This window comes from Hyaena hyaena, unplaced genomic scaffold, assembly GCF_003009895.1.
Source record: "Hyaena hyaena isolate Hyena2069 unplaced genomic scaffold, ASM300989v1 scaffold_126, whole genome shotgun sequence".
Classification (NCBI taxonomy): domain Eukaryota; kingdom Metazoa; phylum Chordata; class Mammalia; order Carnivora; family Hyaenidae; genus Hyaena; species Hyaena hyaena.
In genome coordinates, this window is record NW_024080759.1 from 281,347 (window position 1) to 303,887 (window position 22,541).

At 38.0% G+C, this 22,541-nt stretch overlaps 1 long non-coding RNA gene across 3 annotated transcripts in view; it reads left to right on the forward strand.

The window, feature by feature from the left end:
* The first annotated feature begins 353 nt into the window (after nt 1-353).
* LOC120235300 overlaps nt 354-22,541 on the forward strand; it is a 63,121-nt gene continuing 40,933 nt past the window's right edge. The window contains exons 1-4 of one of the 3 annotated variants that reach the window (XR_005529372.1): nt 354-450; nt 5,299-5,385; nt 9,232-9,383; nt 11,825-11,980. This is a non-coding gene — a long non-coding RNA (uncharacterized LOC120235300). The remainder of the gene's footprint in view (nt 451-5,298; nt 5,386-9,231; nt 9,384-11,824; nt 11,981-22,541) is intronic. The other 2 variants (XR_005529371.1, XR_005529370.1) reach the window with 2 other exon arrangements.

Genomic DNA, 22,541 nt, shown 5'->3' on the forward strand with positions numbered 1-22,541 from the left:
TCGAGTGAATGAAACTAGGTTGGGGGAGTAACGAGGAGAGAGAGGGAAGTGGTAGAAAGATGGGGCCTTCTTCAAGTATGGAGCTGGGACCAAGAGCATGAGCACAAGCCTGGGAGCCTGGTAGACTTGCAGAAGATTGGGCTCCACCCTAGACCCACTGAATCAAGACTTACATTGTAACAAGACCCTCAGGCAATTCCTGCACAGGTTTCAATCTCTGAAGCAAGGCTCTAGGACCTGAGGCAGTATCTCCAAAGAACAAAGCCTGGTATTGTGCATGTACTGGGAGCCCTGGCTTCTGGGGACTATAAAAGCTGTAAGCGAGGGAAAGGTCAGATGAATGTGACAGGCAAGCCCAAGTGAGGAAAGAAGTTACCAAGAGGGTGACAGTGCCATTCATGGTGATTGCTAGCTGTAATTAATTACACACTGACGATGGCAGGCACTATGGTAAGGCTTTTCATGCATTGTTTCTGATCCTCGTAATCCCACAATGTGGATAGCATAAGGAAATCTAAACTCAGGGAGGTTAGGTAACTTGTCTAGGCTCTATAGCCAACAACTGATGAAATCTGGATTGACTCCTGGGCTTTGAAATTAGAGAAATCCAAGTTTAAATCCTCTTGTCTCATAACACATGCATAACTTGGTCAAGTAAGTTTCCTCTCTGTGCTTCTTCTCCTCTAGAAAATCGGGGTAAGAAGACTTATTTAGCGTCTAGTATATTGTGAGGTTGAAATATATATATGACTAGAGGTGCTTATCTTTGCATAATAGGTAATATGTGCACTAAAGAGTAGTAGTAGATACTATTATTACTATTTCCACTAAGAAAGAGGTCTCCAAAACCAAAGCAACTTCTTCACAATTGTGTCCACATTAGCCCTACTTCATTCAGCACAGTGGAAGACTGTGCAGTGGGAAGCGCAAAAATGTGTATGATAGGGTCCTGGCCCTCATTCAGCTTTAATTTCTATGATGGATCTTCATTCACTAAGAAAACCAGTCAATGGTTCTTGAAACAAAAATGTATTAAGTGTAGGGGGCCTGAGTGGCTTAGTCGTTAAGCATATGACTTTGGGGTTCAGGTCATGGTCTCATAGTTTGTGAGCTCCAGCTCCACATCGGGTAAAACACAAGCCCCGGGTGAGCCCTGCTTCTCTCTCTCTCTCCCTTTCTCTCTCCCTCTCTCTCCCCACCCCCAACCTTCCACCTTGCTCACTTGCGTTCTCTCCCTCAAAAAAAAAAAAAAAAAAGCGTTGTCTACCATGTGCAAATAACAAAACCTGAAATGCAAAGCCCACTGAGGGTCCCTCGCCCCAAACAGGTGTTGGCAGCAATACAATAAATGCCCGAGACATGTGTCCTGTGCATGCGGCATATCTTGGTCACTGAAAAGGTGCCAGGTGCTCTAGTGGAGTCACAGAAGACCTCAGAGAGTTGCTGCTCCCTCCCTCATGTCATCTACAATGATTTATTTATCATGCTATAGGATAATTTTTAAAAGTTTATACAGCACTCATTCAACTACATAAAGAATATGTCAAAGATTGTATTTAACTCATTAACTGATGAAGGAACCAGTGAGATACTAAACCTGGTTCAGATGAGAATTAGAGGAGCAAGTATTTATAGGCAACTTAATAAAGGAATGTTAGGATAAGATTGCTTAGTTATATACAACACTGTAATGTGCTATTGGATAGCAAACTGTAACCTTAGGAATTATCTTTTTTTACTGGATGGAAAGGATCGCATTTCCACGAGTGCGATAAAAGAATTTCCTGGTTTCCCAGCAGTACCGCTTTCTGAAGAGCTGGAAGGAAAGAGTTGGTTTTAATTATTTCATATTCTTTGGACCTTAACAGTATTTTTTTACATCCAATAAAATGTGAGGTTAGAGAAATTCAGAATTATCTGCGGTCATATTTCTGAGTATATAGCACTAAGTCTTAGGGTGTTGATGACATTTACTGGAGGAAATGAACTCTCTCAGAAACAACAAGGCGTGGGAGGGGGAGGTGGCCTGGGAGTAGTAACAAACTGAATCTGTTCAAGCTCTACTATTAAATGTCTGGCGACCCCCAAGGTCATTTCCCCTCTCTGAGCTTCAACTTCCTCACCTGAGAACTTCACCTCACCTTCAACTTTCTCACCTGAGAGTGAGGAAGTGGACTAAATGACCTCTAAGAGAAATAGGTTTAAAACCTCAGGGAGCATCAGTGTCACTGGAGGAAGCTTGGTAAAAAAAAAATAATGTAAAAATCCAGATTCCCAGAGCCCACACCCAGAGATCCTGGATCAAAGTCCAAAACTTCCTCAGATGGGTGCCAGGACCTTGCCGTTGTCAGTGTGGTTTTGTTTTCAGTACCCCCAGGGATGCCCATGCAAGCACAGACCACGCTTCTAGATGTTGTGCGTGGAGGTCTCTTCCTGTTTAGCTGCTCACCACCCAGTATCCCCCGTGTGCTGTGCTCAGGGCCTGAAGACTGGGCTAAGCCTCCTGCCGGTGCTCTTGTCACAAAATGCTCCCGAATATCCATGGGGGTTTCCTTTGTTACCTATTTCCTTTCAGAAGACTGTGCAGATTAATAAACTGGCATGGGTACCGCATTTAATAGCTCCTGAAAATAATGTTATTGCAGTGGACATTTCTGGAAGGTTTTTAGGTTGTATATTGTTGAGCTCCAACTTACTATTTTATCTACTTAAGACTTCTGAGTGGTCAATTGGTATATGCATTGTTACAATGTACTATTTTCTCAGAGAATATCATGGAAAGGTTTTTTTTTTTTTTTTTTTTTTTTACACCTAATGCAACTAAGCATTTATAATTTTCTGAGAGCTAAAATCATAAACTATCTTGAGTGGGTTTGCCTTTCATCTTTGGTTATATTTTTAAATTGGTTCTTCTAATATAGCCATTCGAGTCATTTAAGTGTGTATTACCAACATATAAGCATTAGTATTATACCCAGATAAGCTTATATTTGTGCCCTATAATAAAACAACTTTATTCATGTCATTCTTTGTTTCTATAAGAACCTAACAATGATTTTCAGGAGATTTAACACAAGTAGAAATAAGATCTAAATTGACCAAGAAATCAAGGAAACTCAGGTTTTGTACACCAAGAACTTTTTTTTTTTAAGATCAAAGAAAAGAGTAGAAAATTAATATCCCCTTCTGTTAGCAGGCACATGTACACACACAATCAGTACTCTAATTAAGAGGGAAAAAAAATAAGCTAATGGTGAAAACTTGACTGATGTTTAAAAGTTACAAAAGCTTATTATTTTTCAAAGCAGAATTTGGACTTTCTTTTGTAGTCTGATTAGCACTTTATGTTATGGCTAAAACACATGAGTACTTGGAAAGCCAAAATAATAGAACACATAAACTAGTTTTTCATCTCCTAGGGAGGACCCAATCTTCCTAGGGTGAGGTAGATAGCAAATGAACAGATATTCTATGCTAAAATCTGAGTTAAGATTACCTGACCATCTTCCATCCACCCTAGCTGGTATTTCATCCAGCTCCATCATTGCTTTGAGGAAACTTTCCCATCCTCCATATCTCAAGGACATCTTTATCTGACTGTCACAAAACTCCAATAGTGGACAGATAAAGTTCTTCAAATAGAGCCCTTACCTCACCCAGAAGGCCTGTCTCAACCCTTTTCTTCCCGATAACACCAATCTTTCACTTATTTGGAATTCTCTTTCACACCTGCCCTACACTGACCTTCTCCTCTTACACCTCTGCATGCGTAGGATCTATGGGTAAAAGAAGGAAAGCTTTTGTTACCCATCTCCCCTTGTTCTCCTTATTGGAAAAGAGTCTCTTGAGTGAACTGAGGGAAATGCTTTTTGGTCCAGAAACATTCAACAATTTATCTAAGAGCTTCATGGTAACTTTCAAAGTAAATTTTGTGTCCAAGTACAACAAATACAAAAAAGGACACAAATCTTAAGAGTGTAAAGAGAACACAGTGCGTAATCAGCACCAGATCAAGAAATAGAACATAACCACCACTCTAGAATCATTCCCGCTGTCCACTTTAGTCACTAACTGAAAGAAAATGACCCTCCTAACTTCTAACCCCATCTATTAGTTTTGCTTGTTTTTGAAATTTATATAAATGAATTCTCATACTATATACTCTTCTCTGTCTTCTTTAGCTGGACATTATGTTTTTGAGATTCATTCATGTTGTTTGTGTGGCAATTGTTTGTTTATTTGTGTTGCTATGTGTCATGCCATTTTATTTTATTTTATTTTTTAAATGTTTTATTTTTTTCTGAGAGAGAGAGAGACAGCGTGAGCAGGGGAGGGTCAGAGAGAGAGGGAAACACAGAATCTGAAGCAGGCTCCAGGCTCTGACCTGTCAGCACAGAGCCTGACATGGGGCTCGAACCCACAAACCATGAGATCATGACCTGAGCCGAAGTCAGATGCTTAACCGACTGAGCCACCCAGGTGCCCCGTGTCATGCCATTTTATAAATGTACCACAATGTATTTATTCAGTCTATTCTGGATGAGCATGTGGTTTATTTCTAATTTGGAGCTATTATGAATTGTGCACGGTGAACAATCTTGTACATATCCTTTTGGTGAACATACATACACACTTCGTGTATATATAGATGGTGTATCACAAGTGGAATTGCTGGACCAGCTTTAATAGATACTGCCTAATGGCTTTCCATAATAGTTATACAAGTTTACACTGTTACCACCAATTACTTCAAAACTGCATTTGAATGTATAGTATGTATCATTATGTTTTTAATTTGCATTTCCCTGAGGTTCAATATAGTTGAGCATCTTTCTATATATTTGTGGCAATTTAGGCAATTCACCTTTACGAGGTGTCTGTATGAGTCTTTGGCCCATTTTCTATCAGGATGCCTGCATTTTTCTCTTTCTTTTTTAATGTTTATTTATGTATTTTGAGAGAGAGAGAGAGAGAGAGAGTAGGGTAGGGGCAGAGAGAGGGAGAGACAGGATTCCAAGCAGGCTCCACACTGTCAGGGCTCAGTTTCACAGACTGTAAGATCACCATGTGAGCCTAACTTGAGGGTTGTAAGCTTAAACGTACTGAGCCACCCAAGCACCCCTTCCTGCATTTTTCTTAAGGAATTCTTATATTCTTGGAATTAATCCCACTTGGTTTTGTTGAACTATCCATTTGTATATTACTAGATTTGATTTACTATTTTGTTTAGAATTTTTGCTTTTAAATGCATGAAAGTGATTGGCTTGTCATTTTGTATTCACATAAACTCCTTTTCAGGTCTTAATAACAAGTTTATACTTGCTTCATGAAGCAAGTTGGGAAATTCTCCCTTTTTATCCTATATTCTGGAAGTATGTATATAAGGTTGGTAGCATTTCTTTTTATTTTTTTAATGTTTATTGAATTATTTTGAGAGGGATAGCAAGAGCAAGGGAGGGGGAGAAAAAGAGGGAGAGAGAAAATCCCAAGCAGGCTCTGTGCTATCAGAGCAGACCTGGACACAGGGCTCGATCCCACGAAACATGAGATCATTATCTGAGCTGAAATCGAATTGGATGCTTAATCAACTGAGCCACCAAGGTGCCCTGCTATTTTTTTTTTAATATTTACAATAATTCATCAGTGGATTGACATATGCTTAGCTTTCTTTGTGGAAAGGCTTTTAGTAACAGCTTTGATTCTTTAATGAAATTAAAACATCCTTAATAACAGATTTAATTGCTAAATGTTTTGAGCATTTGTCAATTTTCTCTAAATCATCAATTTATTGACAGAAAATCATATGCCAATTTTATATAAAACTATCCTACTTTTATTACTTTAGTGTCTCAATGATCTGTAGTCATGCCTGCTTTTCATTCCTAATATTTGCAATTTGTATCTCTTCTTTATCAAGAACAGCCTTCCTAAACTGTTATCAATTTTAACATTCCTTTCAAATAACCGAACTTTAGCTTTGTTGAAATTGTTTTCTATTGTAAATTTGTTTTCTATTCCAATGATCACTTGTTTTATCTTTCTTATTTTCTTTCTTCTATTTTATTCGTGTCTGCTGTTCTTTTTCTAGTGTCTTGAAACAAGAGCTTAAATCATTCCTTTTCTGCCATTTTTTCTGATACAGGTCTTCAATTACTTTAAGTACATCACACATGTTTTGATAAATTGTTTTGATTTTCCTTATCATTATCTTCTAATTGTATGTGTGACTTGACTTAAAAATACAATGTTTAGGGGCGCCTGGGTGGCTTAGTCGGTTAAGCGTCCGACTTTCGCTTAGGTCATGATCTCGTGGTTCGTGGGTTCGGGCCCTGCATCAGGCTCTGTGCTGACTGCCAGCTCAGAGCCTGGAGCCTGTTTCAGTCTGTGACTCCCTCTCTCTCTGACCCTCCCCTGCTCACTCTGTCTCTCTCTCTCCTAGAAATAAATAAAACATTAAAAAAAAATTAAAAAAAAATACAATGTTTAATTTTTTTCAGTGGGAATTTTCTAGTTAATTGATTTCTACCTTAATTTCACCATGGTCAGAAAATAAATTCTAAATGACTGCGTCTTTAAATTTTATTAAACCTTGCTTAATATTGCAGCACAAAAAACTTGGCAAGTATTGCATTTGCACTTGAAAAAATGAGTATTCTGACATTGTTTGGAACATTGTTCTATAAATATGAATTAGCTCAAGTTCTTTAATTTTATTATTCAGAACTTTTATAACCTTACTGATTATTTCACCTATCCAATCACCTATTAAGAAAGGTGAGTGAAAGTTTACTGTTATGATTGTAGGTTTATTTGTTTCTTTATTTACTTATATCAATTTTTTGCTTTATATTGCATGGATACAGATTTAGAATTATAATATTCTCCTCATGCATTTAACCTATTTTCAATATAAATTATCTCTTTCAATGTTTAAACACTTATTACCTTAAAGTGTAGTTTGTCTGAAATTTGTATCTTTCTTTTGGTGTTACATATGGCATATCTCTTTCCATTCTTTTAATTATAGCTTTTCTGTGTCCTTACTGTTAAGGTATGTCTTTTTACTTAAAATATTGTGAGTTTTGCTTTTATAACATGTCTGAAATTCTCAAATGTTTTGTGATAGTATTTAGTCCATTTTTATTTAGTGTAATTATAATAAATTGGGGTTTATAGTTACATTTTTATTTTTCTATGTACCCAACTTGTTTTAACTTCCTTTTTCTCTTCTTTATTATCTCCTTTTTAATTAAGCAAATCTATTTGTTGTTATTTCATTTTTCTTTATGGCATCTTGTATTTATACTTTCTTTTAATAGTCTTTCAGTGATTATCCTAAAGATTACAACATGCATCACTGACTTATCACAATGAGATCAAATTTTTTCTCTTATGACTTCCTTGAAAATGCTACACCTTAGAACACATTAACTCCATATAGTTGCATTATTATGGCATGCATTTTATTTTTTCTATATATTATAAACCCAGCATATATCACTATTAGTGGTTTTCCACAGTCAAGATTATTTATATTTTACGTTTTCTGGTGTTCTTTGTTCCTCTTTACATTTCTGTTTTTTCATCTAGAGTGATTTTTCTTCTAAAGTTTAGTTAAAAATTTTCACTTATAAAATCTCCCTGTGGTTTCTTTTTTTAGGTGGAGATCTGCTACCAAAATATTCTCTTCATTTGTGTTTCCTGAAAAATACATTTATTTTAGCCTATTTTTGAAGAAGGTGTTTGCTAAGCATAGAATCCTAGGTTGACAGATACATTTTTTTTTTCTATGACTTTAAAGATATCATTGTTTTCTTCTGGCCTCCATCATTTCTGTGAAAACCCAGGTATAATTCTTTTTGTTATTTATTTAAAGATAATGAACCTATTTTTAGTATTTAAAATTTTTTCTTGTCATCTTTGGTTTTCAGCAGTTTTTACTGTGATGTGCCATGGTTTGTTTTTCTTTTATTTATCCTGTTTGGGTTTTAGGCACTTCTTTAATCTGTAGGTTTATCAGTTTAGGAAAATTTTTGACCAGTTTATCTTCAAATATTGCTTATACTCTCACCTTTCTTTATGTATTCAATTGACATATATGATAGAGTTTTTTACTGTCTTCCATCTGTTCCTCATGCTCTTTTTTATATTTTTCATTTTTATTTTTCTCTGTAGTGCAGTTTAGATGTTTTTCTATTGTGAAAACCCATCTATGGAGCTCATTGTTTTTCAGTTCTGGAATTTCCATGTATTTCTTTTTTTTTTAAATAGATTCACACCCTTTGGTAAAAGTTTTTATCTTGTTTTCTTTTTTCTGTACCTTTTCTCTATTTTCTTCAGCATCAATATATTCATCGTCTGTAGGTCTGTTTCTCTTATCTTTTTTCCCTCTTATCTGTGGTCATATGATTCCATGTCTAGCACACCCAGAGTTTTTTTTTTATGGAATGATAGAATGAAGAGAGAGAGAGAGAGAGAGAGGGAGAGAGAGAGATATGGATATAGATATGGTAGTAGAGGCTCCATATAATGTTAATTACATCCAGAGAGTGTTAACTTTACTCCATCAGGCAGATAGGGTGAGAACCCATGTACTTAATTCAGTGAAGGTGTCAACTGACTCAGGCTGATGGCAATTTTGCGATGGTTCAGTCTACCTCTGGTTTATTTCAGTTCCTAAGACATAGTTCTTTTCTGGATGGATCCTGAACTCTAATCCTGATGTCTTAGTATGGCAAGACTGCTAAGGACTTTTCTCTGCTTTTTGGAGTCTTTCTGATTAGCTTTGTAGCCTTCTGAGCCACAGCTTTATATTTTTAGCAAATGTATCAAGAAGATATCCAGCTTACACCAGTCTCAGTTTTCCACCCAATTCTTTTCTTAACAACTCCACTTCCCTCCTGAAAAAGACTCCTCATGGTTTTTCCATCCATCACTCCATATGGGAGGCAAATTCCAGATTCTCATCCTTTCTCCATTCCCATAATCAACAAATGCCCCTAGGTAAGAAATGGATGCAGACTCTTGATTGGAATCTCTGAGATTTTCCCCTTTTTTGAATACCCCTTCCTTCCCCAGTCCTGGATTGTTTCAGCAGCTCTCTTATCCTTTGAAACTAATTGTTTTGTTTTGTTTTATCTGGTAGTTCTAGTTGTTTCTGGCTATATAGTGGCCAGTTGCAAACTACTTTATCATAACCAGGAACAAAGATCCATACTGTTTTTAAAACAGGTTCTGAGGAGCCCTTGCTATGAAACAAAAGGGAGCTACTGGAAGATACACCCCCTGGGAGTTGCCTTAGTGGTGTTTTACCTCACTGTATCCAAGAGTGAGAATAAGTGGTTGTAACCATAACTCTTCAACAGCTGGCTGAATAAACACAGGTCAGCCATTCAACTTTCTCCACTTAATAAATGATGACATTATCTGCTCTTCCTCCTCGATGGCGTTGTCAGGAGAAAAGTATTTAAGTGTTTAAGAAAGGTATATAGAATGGAAATTATGAGCATGGTCAATTAGTTCTACATGATCAAATATTTGTTACTTTAGCTATTCATTGGATGAATATTTTTCTTCCTCAATTAGACTCGAAACACTCTAAGAACAAGGGTCTGTGTTTTCTACTTCCATTTTTCCCCTGCAGTTTCAACTTTTGTGTAATTCACAAAATAGACATTGTTTAAGTGTGTTACTGAAAAAAAATGTCAACTTATCCTGTGTCTGTCCATATTAGAGAATTCTGAAGGGCAGGCTGTAAGACTCATTTTGATTTTTATCAATCTTTATTGATCAGGCTTAGAGATTCATACCGTTATATGCTGACAAATTTCGGGGACAATTTTTGACAACTAGCTTTTTCTGTTTCATCCTTTCATTTAATAAAATCTTAGGATAAGGAGTTTTCAATTATATAGAGCAGTAGATGACTTCACTTGCTGATAATCATTAGACCCAACTCTTTTTACAGTAATTACTAGTTTGTATAAAAATGGATCACCTCTCACAAAGATGGGGCACTTAAAATGAAATGCTATCTACCCATCCACTTCCCACCCCATTGACCCTTCCTTTCATCTAAAAGCAAGGGAATTGCTTATTTCAAGGTGGTCTTGAAAATCATCTAGGCATAATTAAAGTTTGCAATATCCTGTAAGTAAGCATTATATTCTAATATTTTCTGCCAAGACTTGAATTTGCTAGGCATGACACATTTATTGCTGGCAGTAGATGTACCAAAATGTACCAACACCAGGGAATTAATAAATACCACAGCCCTCCAATGGAGCAAGTTGCATGAATATTTAATAGGAAATGCATGATGAATTTCTTGCATGATTATGCAGAAAAACATTTGGGAATGGTTGCAGCTGTTACATGAACTAGCTAAGTCTCTTTTCTCCCATCTCTTTTGATCTTTATCAATCTCAATATTGTACTTTAACTTTAGCAGTAAGTATCTCCAATGATGAGTATTGCAGACACCTGTCAACACTTTAGGAAATGTGTGACTCTTCCCATATGTTATCTGTGTATGTGTGTACCTTACAACGTTCAGTGGTGCATTTTGAGGGAACAATTGAGAGGTTGTTGGAGGATACACAGGCCATCAGGGAAATCTGACTCAAAAGAGAAGGTGAAAGAAACTAAAAGAGTAACAACTCCACTCTTATGGGTTTGTCAAATTCTTTGTGACAACACCTTTACATCTCTACCTAAGTCCCATGAAAAATATTCCAGTCTAAATTTAGGGGAGCTTTTTAGGACCAATATTTGACATTTCTAGTATTCCCAAGATTTTTTCCCCTCATTTCATGGGTATTAGATATACTTAAAGTGCCCCAGAAGTATGGTTTCTTTCAGCAGGTAAAATATTCCTTTATTCTGAAGTCTTTGGTATATTCATAAGGTTGAAATATCATAGCACAAAATAATTGCTTTACAAATCAAGACCCATAAAACAGGAAATTGTTCATTGAATTGTGAGAGCAGTGAGGTCAGATCAACATATATTGAAAGCCAGTTGGTTTGGGTCCTCTGGAGCTTTAAAGGGCATCTCTCTGAAACAAAAATCATTCTTTGGTTCCATTCAAACATCCCAATTCACCACAATAGGTCTTCAACATCATGATCCCAGGAAATGGGGATTCCAGAGAAACCTCAGACTCTGGACTCTTCATAGACAGAACACAATGTTATCAAATCACTGCAGGGAGCTCAAACATGCTGTTTTTGACAATGGCCTGTGACCTTTTAATGAATTGCAGGTGACACAATGTCTCTGTCCCTTAAAGCAATTTAGTGCTTACTAGATGCCATTAAAGAGTTGGCATCCCATAAATTATCAAGTGATGATTATATTCTTGGCTTCAAAACAAGAAGAAAATCCTGCTTAACAATACATTTGTTCCCCCACTGTGTAGTGAGATGAGTTGCACCTCCTAAAGTGGTGACTTTATTTATTACCTTCACATTTTGGGATCTATTTTTGGTAAGAGCTCTTGGTCACCCTAGACAGACTCTGCAATCACAAAGATTAATGCATCTTTACTGAATCAAATGTTTCTGTGTGGAGAAAGTTTAGACAAAAGAGAAGATACAGTTAAAATCCAAAAGCTCCCCGATGGGCACCCCAGGTTTAAGAAAAAAATCATGAACAATATTAGAAAGCTACTTTCTTTTCCAGAAGTTTAAACATCATAATGAAGCAAGACAACTTATGTTCTGGTTTCCCTGAGAGTTTCCCACCAGAACCCAAATGTCTAATATATAGACATTCTTTGACAAGCACAGAAAAAGTTATCAGGTATCTCCCCCACTCTTGCAGATGGTCAATGCTCGACACCAACATCCTCACAAACATATATACGCAGAATGGCCCTGAGCCACACAAAAGACATTCCCATGTCAGTAGATGAATGTTTATCCTTAACCATCACAGAACCTTCACCAGCAATCCAGCTCCTTGGTGATACAACTCAAGGTAAACAGACTCACATCACCTCCTCCTTCCATTTTGCCTAAGTCTAACCCGTTCTTGGGCAAATGATTAAAAAGAAAAACTCATCACGTTGAATTAAGCTGAGTGCTCCATTTATGTGGGTCCATCTCTGGCACTTTTAGAATACTTGTATGCAGGCAGAAGTACGTATAATCAAGAAAAAGAAAGCTAAAGGGTTTTTGCTCTTCTACAAAGAGGTGGCTGACCATTAGAATATTATTTATATTGTATGAAGACTTTAGTTTCATAGAAGCAAAAAGTAGAATGGTGGTTGACAGGCATAGGACGGTTGGTGGAGGGGTGGAGGGGAAGTGCGAAGATGTTGGTCAAAGGGAACAAACATTCATCAGTTATACAAGATGAACACCTTCTGGGGATCTAACGTACAGAATGGTGACTATAGTTAAGACTACTGTATTGGAGGGGCACCTGGGTGGCTCAGTCAGTTAAGCATCCGACTTCAGCTCCGGTCATGATCTCGCGGTTTGTGGGTTGGAGCCCCGCGTCAGGCTCTGTGCTGACAGGTCAGAGCCTGGAGCCTGCTTCAGATTCTGTGTCTCCCTCTCTCTCTGCCCCTCCCCTATTCATGCTCTGTTTCTCTCTGTCTCAATAATAAATAAGCATCAAAAAATTAAAAAAAAAAAAAAGAATACTGTATTGGATACTTGATATTTGCTAAGAAGATAAATCTTAACTATTCTCACTACAAAAAGAAAAAAACTCTTCAGTTTATGATGATGACTTAGTATAAACTTCAATTAGAACATGATTGTGACAAAAGAAAAGAATTCTAGTTCTAATGCTCCCAAAAGGCCTTTTTCTTAACCAGTATTATCAATTATGGTCAATTAAAGTGGCCAAAACATTTATACTAACTCAGAAAAGAAAAAATGTTGTAAGGAAATGGGCTTTACTTCCTTTTGTATCTTTCAGGGTAGTACAATGGAACTCTTCACATGAAAGAAAAAGAAATAAATTTCTTTTTAAGTGAATAATAATATTTAGAGCTAATCTTCAGTACTTTAAATTTTATGTTTGGAAACTGACTCACCCCAACTCAGACTTGCTCTGAAAGAGTCCGGTTCAAGCCACCCATTGGGAAGGAACCAAAGCACAGCCACCGGCTTCCTGTTGCCTGGATCTTTTATTACTTTGGCTCATTAAAACTCCTTGTTTGTATTTGCATTTTACTCTTGGGCAACTTTATAACACAGAATAGTGATAAGCCTGCAGACTGCTCCTACTCATTATGTTTAATCATAACCACAATAAGGGAGATCATCATATCATGCCTCTATCTCAAATACACTGCTAGGATTTTAAAATAGAATTGGTACCCTACAATAACCTTGGCACATGCCCTCTCTGTTTCTCCTTTTTTCAAGATGAGCTCTTGAAACATAAAATACAAGGCATACAATAAACTTGGAGAGGTCCCCATTTTTAATTAGAATGTATGATTAAAATGAGGAAAAAGCCCTACTTGAAAGCAAATGTGCATAGAGAGAGAGAGAAAGAGAATGGATGAATATCATTAAAAGGTTAGGTGATCTTCTGTGGCTGAGCCACACACCCCTGCTCTAAAACACCCATCTTACTGTGGGCCAAGAGGACCCCCATGTTGTTTCGGGTTGGTCTCCTGCATATTAAGGTTTACATTATAGTTTAACTGAGCCAATGCTTCAGTTTCTGGCATAAGTTACTCATTTTCTTGTGCTAATGAAAAACACACATCAGCTCCTTGAAATTCCCAAAAGCAGCATCAGTTTTGCCACTAACTGTAGCACTGTTGAGGCAGAGGAGGAGAAGGAGAGTGATTACAATAGCAATATTTGGGACAGGGCTCTTTGCCTCCCTGAGTGGTCCTCTAACTGAAAACATTTGGGACTCGCCCCTCCTGGCCTTGAGTTCTCATGAATTTTAAGAAATTGGAAGCCCCCAGGAGCACCAGAGCGTGTGGAAATAATGGAACTCTGGCCTAGGAGACACGAGCAAGAAAGTCTGGCTCAAACTTCAAGCCCCAGCAGAAGGGAATTTGAGACATAACCATTTGATCTCCTGTCTCAACCTGACAAGATATTCCTTTTCAGGGACAAATGCACTCATACTGTCTTCTCCAACAACTGATACCTTATGCATGAGAATATTCTAATGAATCTGACCAGCACAAATATAATAAACTGCTTTTCTATGAAACACAACTTTTCGAACAACCAGAGGACTTTGGGGTGCTGAAAATTCTCCCCAAATTTGGGGAGAATCACTAGAGCGTTTTTTCTCCCCCTGAAATCTACCTCAGGGCTTTCGAATCCTACTTACCAATGTATAAAAAATCAGTTTTGCTCAATAGAATTTGTTCAATGGATAAAAACAGAAATATCACAAAAGGGTTGAAGACCCCATTACACACAATACCTCAACTTGTGCATATTCAAAACAGACATGCTCTGCAGATATTTTACTAAAATTATTTGCTGCAAAGCAGGAGCCAGGCAGGAAGCCGATGCACAATGAATTGATTTCCAAGTCTTATTTGTGGCTGATTTGAGGTTAGAGAGCATTTCTGTGCTGGGTGGAGTGGTAAAATGAATGTTTATTGTTTAGGATTTAAAAGGCCCATTATCATGCAGACTCAGTAAGGTTCTGCCACACAAAATGGAGTACCAGGCCAGCAGGCAACTGATTCAAGTGACAAGAGGTGAGCGGCAACAGCCCTTCCATGTTAATAAAACATGTCCCAGCACTCAAAGGAACCCTAGCACAGTATGAGAGCAGATAGAACTTATTAATCAGAACTACTGCTAACTCTAATTACAGGCTTCCCCCAAGTTACAAAATAAATGGATGGCTTGGCAATAAAGCAATGTTTTATATATTACATCCTCTATTTCCACTGAATCCTCTTATAAATGAAAGTGAATTTTGATAGGAAAAAGGTCTAATCCCACTAATAGGGACTGTGAGATATCTCCATATACAATCTCCTACCTCTAACCTTGTAATCTTTAGTTCTGGCTAAAGTGCCCATTCAGGTCAGCAATAGTGATGCCTGACTCTACTTTAGTCATTAGATGTGACATCCTAAGTGAATCCATCTTCTCGCCAAAAGAAGATGCTGAACTAGACTAGTTTAAGGAAGCTATTGGTGAACCTGGATCCCTATGAATACCTTATGAAAGCTATGGACCCTCTCCCCAGAAAAATACATGCACACACATGCAGAAGCAGGAATACACATACAATGGCAGGAATAAATCAATAGAAGCTTATTAAAGACTAGAACGCGTGGGTGGCTCAGCCAGTTGAGTGTCTGACTCTTGATTTCGGCTCATGTCATGATTCCAGGATCTTGGGATTAAATTTCATGTTGGGCTCCACGCTGATCATGAAACCTGCCTGAGGTTCTCTCTCTCTTTCTCTGTTTGTCTGCTGCTGCTCCCATGCTCACCTGCACTCACACTCGCTTGGACGGAATGGAATGGAATGGAATGGAATGGAATAGAATGGAATGGAATAGAATAGAATAAAATAGAATAGAATAGAATCCTGGTCTAAAACCCCTGACCCAGACAATCTAAGGTAATTTGGGCTTTAAAAGTTATGATTTTGGTTTCTTGAGCAGCTTCCACACTGGAGATAGTAGACTATAGACATTAGATTTAGGCACATTAAATACATCAAATACCAACTTATACCATGATGAAATAAGGAGCAGCTAATATGTGAACAGGTTGGAACTTCAAACTATGCACTCTAGGTGCAGGCAGTCTCCATTCAATAAAGATGGATTTCAGTAAAGGAGGGATTTCACAGAGCCTTAAGATGTGGTAGCACGGCATTACCCCGCACTAATTTTCAACTCCATATAATGTCTGCTCTGGTCTATGCTGTGCAGTTCATGCTACCACCATTTTGAAACTTAAAACCAAAACATTTAACATTACATCTAAAAATAATTACTCTTTCAGCTTTTAAAATTTTCATATAATAGGGGCTCCTGGGTGGCTCAGTCAGTTAAGTGTCTGACTCTTGGTTTCGGCCCCGGTCATGATGTCATGGCTCATGGGTTCTAGCCTTGGTATCAGACTCTGCTGACAGCACAGAGCCTGGTTGGGATTATCTCTCCCTCTCTCTCTGCCCCTCCCCTGCTTTCTCTCTCTCTCATTCTCTCTTTCTTTCTCTCTCAAAATAAAAAACAAACATTAAAAAATTTCTAATTAAAGTTTTCATGTAATTACTTTAAAATTCTCATGCTTGGGGCGCCTGGGTGGCTTAGTCGGTCGAGGGTCCGACTTTCGCTTAGGTCATGATCTCGCGGTTCGTGGGTTCGAGCCCCGCGTCGGGCTCTGTGCTGACTGCCAGCTCAGAGCCTGGAGCCTGTTTCGGAGTCTGTGACTCCCTCTCTCTCTGACCCTCCCCTGCTCACGCTGTCTCTCTCTCTCTCTCTCTCTCTCCCTCTCCTAGAAATAAATAAAACATTTTTAAAAAATTCTCATGCTTATCTCTGATGTTCCCTTGATCCTTGATACTATAATCCTTACCTTCAATTTACCCTTAGGTAAAGGGTTCCACCACCTACCCATCATAGATGAAGATAAGGGGAGAGAAAGATAACGTAAGGGTCAGAATAAAGATGAGGCTCAGGGGAAAGGAGGGTTGGGGAAAGCTTGGTGTTTATAGCTAAGAACTTTTTATATCAAGGTCACTGAATCCACACACTTTTTCTTCACTCTCCTTACCAAAATTTGAATCTCAAGATGTGGTTTTTAGTCTCTATATAGTCCGTATATGTAGGAAGAGAACTTTACCAAAAAAAAAAAAAAAAAAAAAAGCCCTGAGGAAATCAATCCAGAATTACTCTGGGAAATTTAATATGCCTAGTAATGACATCAAAAAAGATTAAGTGGTAAATACTGAGTCAACTTGTATCTGCCCAACACTAGAGTACTGAAATTAGTTCCAGTATTGATGCCACCAACCAAGTGTTAGAGTAATGTTATTACAGTGGGAAAATATACTTAAAATATATAAAATCAAATCTATCCAAAGTTTACAAGGAACTCTACAAGTCAATGAGAAAAATACAGACAACTCAATAGAAAAATGGGAAGAGAATTTACATATTTCAGAAAGAAGATAACCAATGGGTAATAAATAAAGGAAAAAATACTTAATCTCATTAGTCATCCAGATAACACAAATTCAGATCTAATTAAATACAATTCTATAGTAGAAGACGAAACTAGAAGAATGCTGATAATACCAATGTAATAAAGATGTGAAGCAACTGGAACTTTCTTTTTTTTTTTTTTAATGTTTATTAGTTTTGAGAGAGAGAGACAGAGAGCAAGCAGGGGAGGGGCAGAGAGAGGGAGACACAGAACCGGAAGCAGGCTCCAGCCTCTGATCTGTCAGCACAGAGCCTGACATGGGATTCGGAATCACAGACCATGAGATCATTACCTGAGCTGAAGTTGGCCGCTTAGCATACTGAGCCACCCAGATACCCATAACTGGAACTTTCATACTACTGGTAGGAAAGATGAGGACCTCTTTAGACATAGAAATTTCACTCCTAGGTATGTATTCAAACGAATTGTATGCACACGTATACCAAAATTATGTGCAAAATGTTCAAAGTAGTATTAGCCATAATAGCCCCAAACTACAAACAACCCAAATGTTCATCAATAGTACAATGAATAAGCATATTGTAGTATATTTACATAACAACATATCATGTGACAAACTGCACTTATGTGCAGTAAAACTAGTGAATTTTATAAACATCATGTTGGGCAAAGGAGCCAAAGAATATAACTAGGAAATCATTCATATAAATTTCAAAAATAAGCGAAACTAAACTGTGACTTTAGAATTTAGGAAGTAGTTTATCCTTGGGGTAAATGGAAGGGATAGCATGAACAGGGATGCAAGAGAGTGGTGCTTCTGTGAGTTTTCTGTTTCTTGACAAGAGTTATAATTTCATAAATGGAACCATTTTGTGACCATTTATTGTGTTACCCATATGCAATCTGTGTACTTTTCTAAACATAGGCTTCTAAGAAATTTCAAAGAGTGAGAGAGAGAGAGAAGCAGAGACTGACTCTTAAGGGTTGAAATCTTTATTTCTCATTTACAAACTGTGTGACATTGGGTAATTTCTCTCAGCCTCAATTTTTCATCTTTAAAATAAAATATCAGGGGCGCCTGGGTGGCTCAGCAGGTTAAGTGGCCAACTTCGGCTCAGGTCATGATCTCACGGTTCGTGGATGCAAGCCCCCTGTCAGGCTCTGTGCTGACAACTTAGAGTCTGGAGCCTGCTTTGGATTTTGTGTTTCCCTCTCTCTCTCTGACCCTCCCCCACTCACACTCTGTGTCTCTCTCTCTCAAAAATAAATAAACATTAATAATAGTAATAATAATAAAATACAACACTTACTGGCTTTATATTGCTAAACAGTAAAATTCATAGAAAATTATTTAGCATACTAAATGTTTGCTTCTTTAGTCCATCCCCTCAGTTTACAAATAAATAATCCAAAGAGACTAAGAAGTGATGGGTTTTGTTCAGGATCCCTCAGCTAGCCTGCTGTTGGGGCCAGAATATAGGCTTGTATTGGGTAGCACACCCAGGCAAGGATAGCTACTGTATTGTGAACTGAACGTGAATAGAAGACATCTTTGGACTTTTTGTTTTGCTTTCTCTGTGTGTATCAAGAACCCAAGATAATACAAAATTTCTTCGCTCTGCTCCTGGCAATAGCCACAGCTTGGCCAGTCTTTTTTCCCAAGCACCTTTGGAAAAAAGATAACAACAAAAAAAAAAAATCAAAGAAGTAATTAATTCAGCCAAACATTTACGGGGGTGTATACTATGGGGTCCCCATAGTGGGGCCAGTCACCATTCTACTCCCTTAGAATCCATCAGTAGACGAAAGAAACAAAATGTCCATCTTCCAAGGTATTCTAGCAGACAGAAGGCAGAAAGGGAAGGAGTTAGACAGTGAAAATTAACATAATTAAATATTACTTTTGAAGGTGATAGGTACCTGTTGTAAAACAGAAATTTTATTTGTATTCAGCTCCAGTGGAGGCAACAGATCAGAAGATGGCTGTCGTTAAGAAGACAATTATTGTACTCCCAAGTCCCTCCATACCACAGGGGCCACTCAGGGAAGCTCCAGGATCCATCAGGAGGCAGAGGAAGCAAAGGGAAAATGTGGACAAGAGCCTTGACTGTTGTTTCTACAGGGAATAACATGTGAGGCAAGTTAAACAGGCTTAGAATTGGCTGGTTTGAATAATTTCAGCAGGTTCTGGGGTAGGTACAGGTACAGGCCCTGGGATAATGAAGGTAGGGGAATATTATCCCATGGTGGGTAGTAGGGCTTGTGGGCTCTGGGTGTGTTGGTTTGCATATGAAAGATGCACTTATAGGCCAGCTGTTTACTATATCTAGGAACTGGCCAGCCCTGGAGGCACAGTCTCTCCCGGGGTCAGCGAGGCACCAGATGTCAAAATATCAGAAACACATGGTTAATACGGTGCTCTGAGAAACAAAGAGGGCAAAGATGAGAAATAATGCTGAAGAGTCAGTAATCAAATCATCTCCAAATCTAGAATATTTACCAAATAAACCACCAAATGGACATGTGCATTTTTCTTAGACTGGGTTTAGGTTTCCTTTGACTTTTTTATTTAGTCCTTAGCTGCCAGGGCAGAACTGACTGACATGCAGGTGAGAATGTCTGCCATATGAAAATAAAAGCACATTTTGTGACTAAACACAACATTATAAAATAAAATAAGAAAGGGTAGTTTGAGGGGCACTGGGTGGCTAAGACAGCTGAGCATTCGATTTGGGCTCAGGTCATGATCTCATGGCTTGTGCGTTCAAGCCCCTGTGTCAGGCTCTGTGCTGACAGCTCAGAGCCTGGAGCCTGCTTCTGATTGTATGTCTTATGTCTCCCTCTCTCCTTCTCTGCACTTCTCCCTCTTGTGCTCTCTCTCTTTCTCTCTCTCTCTCTCAAAAATAAATAAACATTTAAAAAAAGAAGAAGAAGAAAGGGTGGTTTGGGACATCTATGTACATGTGAAGCACAGAAGCAACCCAGACAGAAGCCTTAAGTTGTCATTCTGCCAAAACAGCTGCTTACTTAATGCTTCCATCCTCTGCACTCAAATATTAATCTCCTCACCTCCATCTTAAGATCCACATGTAACTATAGTTCTCGGAGTGCAAGGCATAGAAATGACAGAAGAATTTATTGTTATATGTGATTTACTATATACGGTCCTAGATAATGAACAATGAAAGCTATACAATGATTCTGGCACTAATCTCTCTAGTCTCTTCTCACTGTGAAATAATTATCTTTAATCAGTGTCGTTCTGAGAATATTTCTGATGTAGGCCTATGCTTAATCCTCTTCACTGTCAATCACCAAGCAATAGTAGCTGCTGGGTGGCGGTGGGCAGACCTTGCTGAGTACGGAAAAGCATAATGGAGGACAATTAAAAGTTGGCAAAGTAAAAGTAAGTGAGAGTTATAAGTGAATAACCCAAGCAATAAATGACAAGAAGGAAAATGCTTTTGCAAACATTTTAAAAACACTGCTATTTTACACATAATCAAGGCAATCACAACCTGTTCTAAGCACATAACACTTCTGAATAGATGGCGGGAGAGACTGGGGAGTTTTAAGAGGCCCCAGAGTGGTTAATGGGGGAATTAGCACAATTCAGAAAAGACATTAATTAGGTCAATCTGCAGTTTTGAAAAACTTTAGCACCTCTCCAATGCTATTAGTGAATTAATGACCCCAGTTACTCAACAATAGACAAAGATTAACACAAAAATTTGGGCTGTTTAAAGCCAGCTTTGAAAGGGAAGTCCAAAGAAAGCATCAACAAAGTTGGAAAGCTACAATAAGAATTAATGGAAGTGTGTTTGTGAATTATAAAACCAGACATATATGAAATAATGAATTTTTTCATAAAGAACTCTTCGGCATAAATCTTAACAACTAAAAGGAAGAGAATGTTCAGTGATACTGAGCCTACAAAGAGAGATTGTGTAACTTCTCTAAAAAAGGAATTTTAACTTGTGTGAAGAGTACGAATTCACTCAACAATACTTGGGGGCAAGAAGCATTCCATAAATGTGTTGATCTTTTTTTTTTTTTTTAATGGTTATTTATTTTTGAGAGAAAGACAGGTGTGAGGCAGGGAGAGGTAGAGATGGAGAAAGAATCCAAAGCAGACTCCAGGCTCTGAGCTGTCAGCACACAGCCTGATGCAGGGCTTGAATCCTGAGATCATGACTTGAGCCAATGAATGCTTAACCAACTGAACCACCCAGGCACCCCTGATCTTTAAGTTAAATAAATTCTAACACCAAGATTTTCTCATCACGGTGGGGTGTCAGACTTTAGAAGCCTCTCCTTTGAGCATTACAGAATCCAAGAGGCTTATGTAAATACCTCAGAACAGGGAAAAGGTCTGTCCCTGAATTTCATGCTCGTTCTTATGGCTGCTGCTCCTGCCGCTACCTACAGTCCTAGATCCTGGTCCTTCACGCTCCATCAAGCAACACTGCTCTTCTTCCCAGCAGTTCTCCAGGATGACTACTGAAACCCTTGTAGGAATCCTACATTAGCACCCTGTAGGGCCTCATGAAGTAAGTGCAGAAGTTTTACCAGAGAGTTTTGCAATCTGTGTGTTGCAAATAAGACTCTGATTATTATGCGGATACCTGGGCTTACATAATTCAAAATGTTATTGGTTCCAAAACACAGGATACCATAAGCAAATTCTTCCAAATTTGAATAATCATTCAAATCCTTGTGATGCAACAATTGATAATCAATTAAATATCAAGAGTTCATGCTCACTTTTTTTGCGGAAAAACTAGTGCCTTTGACATACGTGCAATCAATTCAACCCATGATACATACATTCTTCTTTACAATGAATGTTTTAATATCAGAATTCACCATCAAGAGCTAAAGCTTCTGCCTCCACACAAGTAATTTCTGAATGTGCTGTGAGTACTGTGGCTTTAAAATAAAGTAATAATAATTTTCAGAATAACTGTCAAGTTACCATAAAAGGATCCTTTATGAATGATAAATCATGTTGACTGATTTGAATTCTCTAGGATGGTTTTCTACCTCCTCCACATCTATTTTAAGATTTGCTACGTGGGATTCCACACCGTTAATCACAGAGTTTGATCAGCATTAACACAGGAATCAAGGAAGTCTTCTAACACTGAAATTTCCAGTGGAGGCGGCATCACAAGTTCTGGAATCTGCAGCGAGAAAGGCCTGAGTGCAAAGACATTTGATGATGTTCTTCCAGATTTACAGACAAGTTTGCAGTAGTAAAGATCAGTAAATAGATTAGTAATAAAGTTCTTTAGAGGGACATAATTAAAGGTTTGGTTGCTTTCTAGAAGAGAAGCTAAAAAAGAATTACAATCAACACAAATTTTTTTAGAGGCACCTTTAGTGGCAACTGTGGCACTTCCCATGAGCAA